This window comes from Tachyglossus aculeatus, chromosome 3, assembly GCF_015852505.1.
Source record: "Tachyglossus aculeatus isolate mTacAcu1 chromosome 3, mTacAcu1.pri, whole genome shotgun sequence".
Classification (NCBI taxonomy): Eukaryota; Metazoa; Chordata; class Mammalia; order Monotremata; family Tachyglossidae; genus Tachyglossus; species Tachyglossus aculeatus.
This window is the reverse complement of record NC_052068.1, coordinates 15,189,731-15,196,229: the sequence shown is the minus strand read 5'-3', so window position 1 is coordinate 15,196,229 and position 6,499 is coordinate 15,189,731. Positions and strand designations below refer to the sequence as shown.

General features: G+C 47.5%; 1 non-coding gene across 1 annotated transcript; it reads left to right on the top strand.

The window, feature by feature from the left end:
* Positions 1 to 2,424: 2,424 nt before the first annotated feature.
* Positions 2,425 to 2,562, top strand: LOC119926090. The gene has a single exon (XR_005450002.1). It is a non-coding gene; the product is annotated as a small nucleolar RNA SNORA7 (small nucleolar RNA).
* Positions 2,563 to 6,499: the final 3,937 nt, after the last annotated feature.

Here is a 6,499-nt window from a genome sequence, read left to right as displayed (position 1 = left end):
ATTAAAGTATAAGCTCCTTGAAGGTAGGTGATGTGTCCCGTGCTTGTTTTGTACTTCCCAAGTGATTAGTATAGTGCCTTGCACCCAGAGGTGCTCAATAAATACTGTTTCAGTCAGTCAGTCCATCAGTTATATTTATTGAGCCCTTATTGTGGGCAGATGATTCACTCATTCCTTCATTCAATCGCATTTATTGAGCACTTACTGTGTGCAGAGCATGGTAATAAGTGCTTGGGAAGTACAAATTGGCAACAGACAGAGACAATCCCTACCCAACAACGGTCTCACAGTCTAGAACAAGGAGACAGACAAAAACAAACAAACAAGTAGATAGGTGTCAATACCATCAGAATAAATAGAATTATAGCTATATAAACAACATTAATCAAAAAAATTTAGTAAATATGTACAAATAAAATAGAGTAATGAATATGTACAAATATGTACAAGTGTTGTGGGGAGGGGAAGGGCAGGGGGCTATGGGGAGGAGGGAGGAGGAGGAGAAGAAAAAAGGGGCTCTGTCAGGTAAGGCCTCCTGGGTGGGGTGAGCTCTCAGTAGGGCTTTGAAGGGAGGAAGAGAGCTAGTTTGGCCGATGTGTGGAGGGAGGGCATTCCAGGCTAGGGGAAGGACATAGGTCAGGAGTCGACAACGGGACAGACGAGAACGAGGTACAGTGAGGAAGTTAGCAGCAGAGGAGCAGAGGGTATGGGCTGGGCTGGAGGAGAGAAGGGAGGTGAGGTTGGAGGGGGCGAGGGGATGGAGAGCCTTGAAGCTGAGAGTGAGGAGTGTTTTGCTTAATTCGAAGGTTGGCAGGCAACCACTGGAGATTTTTGAGGAGGGGAGTGACATGCCCAGATTGTTTCTGTACGAAGATAATTCAGACAGCAGAGCGAAGTGGGGAGAAACAGGATCTTGGGAGATCAGAAAGGAGGCTGATGCAGTAATCCAGTCAAGATAGGATGAGAGATTGAACCACCAAGGTAGCAGTTTGGATGGAGAGGAAAGGGCGGATCTTGGTGATGTTGTGGAGCTGAGACTGGCAGGTTTGGGTGATGGATTGGATGTGTGGGGTGAACGAGAGCGCAGAGTCGAGGATGAAACCAAGGTTATGGGTTTGTGAGACGGGAAGGATGGTAGTGCCATCTACAGTGACGGGAAAGTCAGGAAGAGGAGAGGGTTTGGGAGGAAAGATAAGGAGCTCAGTCTTGGACATGTCGAGTTTTAGATGGTGGGCAGACATCCAGATGGAGATGTCCTGAAGGCAGGAGGAGATATGAGCCTGAAGGGAGGGAGAGAGAACAGGGGCAGAGATGTAGATTTGGGTGTCATCAGCATAGAGATGATAGATGAAGCTGTGGGAGCAAATGAGTTCACCAAGGGAGTGAGTGTAGATAGAGAACAGAAGGGGACTGAGAACTGACCCTTGAGGAACCCCTACAGTAAGGGGATGGGAGGGGGAGGAGGAGACCACAAAGGAGAGTAAGAATGAATGGCCAGAGAGGTAAGAGGAGAATCAGGGGAGGACAGAGTCTCTGAAGCCAAGGTTGGATAACGTGTTGAGGAGAAGGGGGTGGTCCACAGTGTCAAAGGCAGCTGAGAGGTTGAGGAGGATTAGGATAGAGTAGGAGCCACTGGATTTGGCAAGAAGGAGGTCATTGGTGACCTGAGAGGGCAGTTTCGGTGGTGTGTAGGGGAAGGAAACCAGATTGGAGGGGGTCTAGAGAGAGTTGGAGTTGAGGAATTTGAGGCAGCGAGTGTAGATGACTCGTTCTAGGAGTTTGGAAAGGAAGGGTAGGAGGGAGATAGGGCAATAATTAGAATGGGCAGTGGGGTCAAGATAGGGTTTCTTTTTAGGATGGAGGAGACATGGGCATGTTTGAAGGCAGAGGGGAATGAACCAGGGAAGAGTGAGCAGTTGAAGATGGAAATTTAGGAGGGAAAGAGGGAAGGGGCAAGAGTTTTCATAAGATGAGACGGAATGGGGTCTGTAGCACAGGTGGATGGGGTGGCACTTGAAAGGAGGGAGGAGATCTCATCTGAAGATACCACTGGGAAGAATGGGAGAGTAGTGGAGAGGGTTGAGAGTGGGGTGGGGGGGATGGAAAAGAGGGAGGGATGACTTTGGGGAGCTCAGACCTGATGGTGTTAATTTTACTAATGAAATAGGAGATGAGATCATTGAGGGTGAGGGATGGAGGAGGCAGAGGAACAGGGGACCTGAGGAGGGACTTAAATGTCCAGAACAGCTGAAGGGGGAGATGGGCATGGGTGTCAATAAGGGAATAAGCCCTATACTAAGTGCTTGGGAAAGTACAATATAACAATATAACAGACACATTCCCTTCCCAGAATGAGCTTAGAGGCTGGAGGGGGAGACGGACACTAATATAAAGAAATTAATTACAGATATGAACGTAAGTTCTTACCTCTCAGGGTCACACCTGGAGAGTTTCCAATCCTCTACCAGCCTCGACTATGGAAGGGAGAGTCAAGCAGAGGCATAACCATTCCATTCCTAGCTTGACCAATGGCTAGCAAGTGGAAGGAAATCTGCTACAATAGCATTTATTGAGTGCTTACTGTGTGCAGAGCAAAACTTGATAAAACGAAAAGTGAAAACTCACCCAAGCTGGGCAGCAGCAGCATGGGAGAGAGTCGAGGGCGGAGATTCAGGTTTACTGCACAGAACGAGACAGTGGTAAACCGCTTCTGTATTTTTACCAAGAAAACTCTGTGGAACGATTACAGATGGAGGTGGGGTGTTCTAGGAGAGATACGTCCATAGTGTCGCTATGGGTCGGACACGACTTGACAGCATAAGACAACAGCATATGTGTTGTGAGGCTGAGATGAGGAGGATGAATCAAGGGAGCAAGTCAGGACAACATATGAGAGAGTGGAAGAAAAGAAAAGGAGAGTTTGGATGCTGCTGCCTGAATCCCAGCTCCATCAGTTGCCAGCTGTGTGACTTTGGGCAAGTCATTTCACTTCTCTGGGCCTCAGGTACCTCATCTGTAAAATGGGGATTAAGACTGTGAGCCCCCCGTGGGACAACCTGATCACCTTGTAACCTCCCCAGTGCTTAGAACAGTGCTTTGCACATAGTAAGCTCTTAATAAATGCCATCATTAAGACAAAAAAAATGCAGCAGGTATGGCAAGAGTGGCAGAAGCAGTGGCAGCAAGATCCTTAAGCCAGTAACTGGCCAAGCTGCCTCTTGGGTAACTTTTATGCTACCACCTGACACTGCTCTGGTCTGGGGCCTCCATCCCATCCTGTCTTTCTCCTCCTCAGTAAGAAGGACACAAGGATAGAAGCGATGACAGGACACCCCCTCACCAAAGCAGGGAGCATTAGAGGCTGTAGTTGCGGCCGTTATTGTGGCTACAGCTGTGACTGTTGTACTCTGAACTGAGAGGAGCCTGAAATTCTGCTTCTCTACCCTCAGTGCCCTACTACTTTTTTTCAATTTTCATTCATTCATTCATTCAATCGTATTTATTGAGCGCTTACTGTGTGCAGAGCACTGTACTAAGCGCTTGGGAAGTCCAGGTCGGCAACATGTACAGATGGTCCCTACCCAACAGTGGGCTCACAGTCTAGAAGGGGGAGACAGACAACAAAACAAAACAAGCGGACGGGTGTCAAGTCGTAAAAACAAATAGAATTAAAGCTAGATGCACATCATTAACAAAATAAATAGAACAGTAAATATCCACAAGTAAAATAGAGTAATAAATCTGTACAAACATATATACAGGTGCTGTGGGAAGAGGAAGGAGGTAGAGCAGGGGGGATGGGGAGGAGGAGAGGGAAAAGGGGGCTCGATCTGGGAAGACCTCTTGGAGTAGGTGAGCTCTCAGTAGGGCTTTTATTTTTTATTATTTTTTTATATATTTTTCTGTTTATCCACATCCTGTCGTCTGTGGTGTTTTATCTTTCCTACTCAGACAATGTACCCAGAATGGGTCTCCCCAATACCCGGTGGGAGGGCAGGCCTACAGCTAGGGTTACAAGAGGGCTGGAGGGACAGATTGGCTGGGCTGTGACATTGGCTGGCCTGCGTTGTGGTAATAATAATAATGATAACAATAATGATGGTATCTGCTGAGTGCTTACTATGTGACAGGCACTGTACTAAGCACTGGGGTGGATACAGGCAAATTGAGTTGGACACCAGGCCTTGTCCCATGTGGGACTCCCACAGTCTCAATCCCCATTTTACAGATGAGGTAACTGAGGCCCAGAGAACTGAAGTGACTTGTCCAAGGTCACACAGCAGGCAAGTGGCAGAGTCAGAATTAGAGCCCATGACCTTCTGCCGCCCCGACACATGCTCTACCCAGTATGCCACACTGCTTGACTGGGACATGCTTGCCAAGAAGCAGCGTGGCTCAGTGGAAAGAGCCCGGGCTTTGGAGTCAGAGGTCATGGGTTCAAATCCCAGCTCCGCCAATTGTCAGCTGTGTGACTTTGGGCAAGTCACCTCACTTCTCTGAGCCTCAGTTACCTCAGCTGTAAAATGGGGATTAAGACTGTGAGCCCCCTGAGGGACAACCTGATCACCTTGTATCCCCTCAGTGCTTAGAACAGTGCTTTGCACATAGTAAGCACTTAACAAATGCCATTATTATTATTTTCATTATTATACCACACTACTTGACTGGGACATGCTTGCCAAATAGGGCTCTGCTGGTCAGAATGGGCTATGCTGGCTGGATTGCCTGGGCCTTGCTCTCTGGACTGGGCCATATTGGATGGATGGGGATGGGTTGCTTGGTCTAGATTTATTTTATTTTGTTAGTAGGTTTGGTTTTGTTCTCTGTCTCCCCCTTTTAGACTTTGAGCCCACTGTTGGGTAGGGACTGTCTCTATATGTTGCCAATTTGTACTTCCCAAGCGCTTAGTACAGTGCTCTGCACATAGTAAGCACTCAATAAATACGATTGATGATGATGATGATGATTGCCGGGGCCTTGCTGACTGGACTGGACCATGCTGGCTGGACTGGTCCATTCTGGCCAGACTGGTCCATTCTGGCTGGACTGGGCTGGGCCATGTCGGTTGGATTGCTCGGGCCATGCTGACTGGACGGGGTCATATTGGCTGGACTTGTCTGGGTCGTTTTATTTTGTTAGTATGTTTGGTTTTGTTCTCTGTCTCCCCCTTTTAGACTGTGAGCCCACTGTTGGGTAGGGACCGTCTCTATATGTTGCCAACTTGTACTTCCCAAGCGCTTAGTACAGTGCTCTGCACACAGTAAGCGCTCAATAAATACAATTGATGATGATGATGATGATGATGGCTGGACTGGCCTGAGCTGGATGGACTGGGCTGGCTGAACTGGTCCATTCTGGATGGACTGAGCTGGGCCACACTGGTTGGGTTGCCTGGTCAATGCTGACTGGATTGAGGCATTACCACAGTCACCATTATTATAATCGCCGAGCAACTTTCATATCTCGTAGCATCATCATCATCATCATCAATCGTATTTATTGAGCGCTTACTATGTGCAGAGCACTGTACTAAGCGCTTGGGAAGTACAAATTGGCAACATATAGAGACAGTCCCTACCCAACAGTGGGCTCACAGTACCATCATTTAAGCACTTTTCTTTATACTGGAATCAAGCTCCAGCCTGCTCTGTCTTAGTTCCAGGACTTCCTATGATATAGGCCGGGAGCAATTCTATTATACCCATTTTACAGACGGAAAGTAAGGCACGTAAGGAAGAACTGACCTCTCTGATCTCACGCAGGGAGTGAAAAGAGGCAAGGATGGGATCTAAAGTTTCCAATTCTCAATCCAGTTATTTATCTGGTCGAGATGCCACCTCCAGTAATAATGATAACAATAACTGCGGTATTTATTAAGCATGCACTATGTGCCAATTGCTGTGCTAAGTGCTGGAATAATCAATCATATTTATTGAGCGCTTACTGTGTGCAGAGCACTGTACTAAGCGCTTGGGAAGTACAAGTTGATAACATAATGTCAGCTGTGTGACTTTGGGCAAGTCGCTTAACTTCTCTGTGCCTCAGTTACCTCATCTGTAAAATGGGGACTAAGACTGTGAGCCCCCCGAGGGACAACCTGACCACCTTGTAACCTCCCCAGCGCTTAGAACAGTGCTTTGCCTATAGTAAGTGCTTAATAAATGCCATCATTATTATTATTACAAGATAACCAGGTCCCATGTGGGGTTCACAGTCTGAGTAGGAGGGGGAACAGGAATTGAATCACCATTATGCAGATGAGGGAAGAGAGGCACAGAGAAGTTAAGTGACTTGTCCATGGTCACACAGCATATCCCAGATGCTCTGATTCCCAAACGTGTGCCCTTTCCAGTAGGCCGCACTGCTTCTCAGTGTGTTCCCTTCAGCTCTAGTTCTCCTAAATTAAGACCTGAGAACTTATAGGAGGGCCTGGCCCGTCCTCAACTGTAGATAAAATAAGGGCACGGAAATCCTAGAATGCTTCGTAAACAAAAATCAG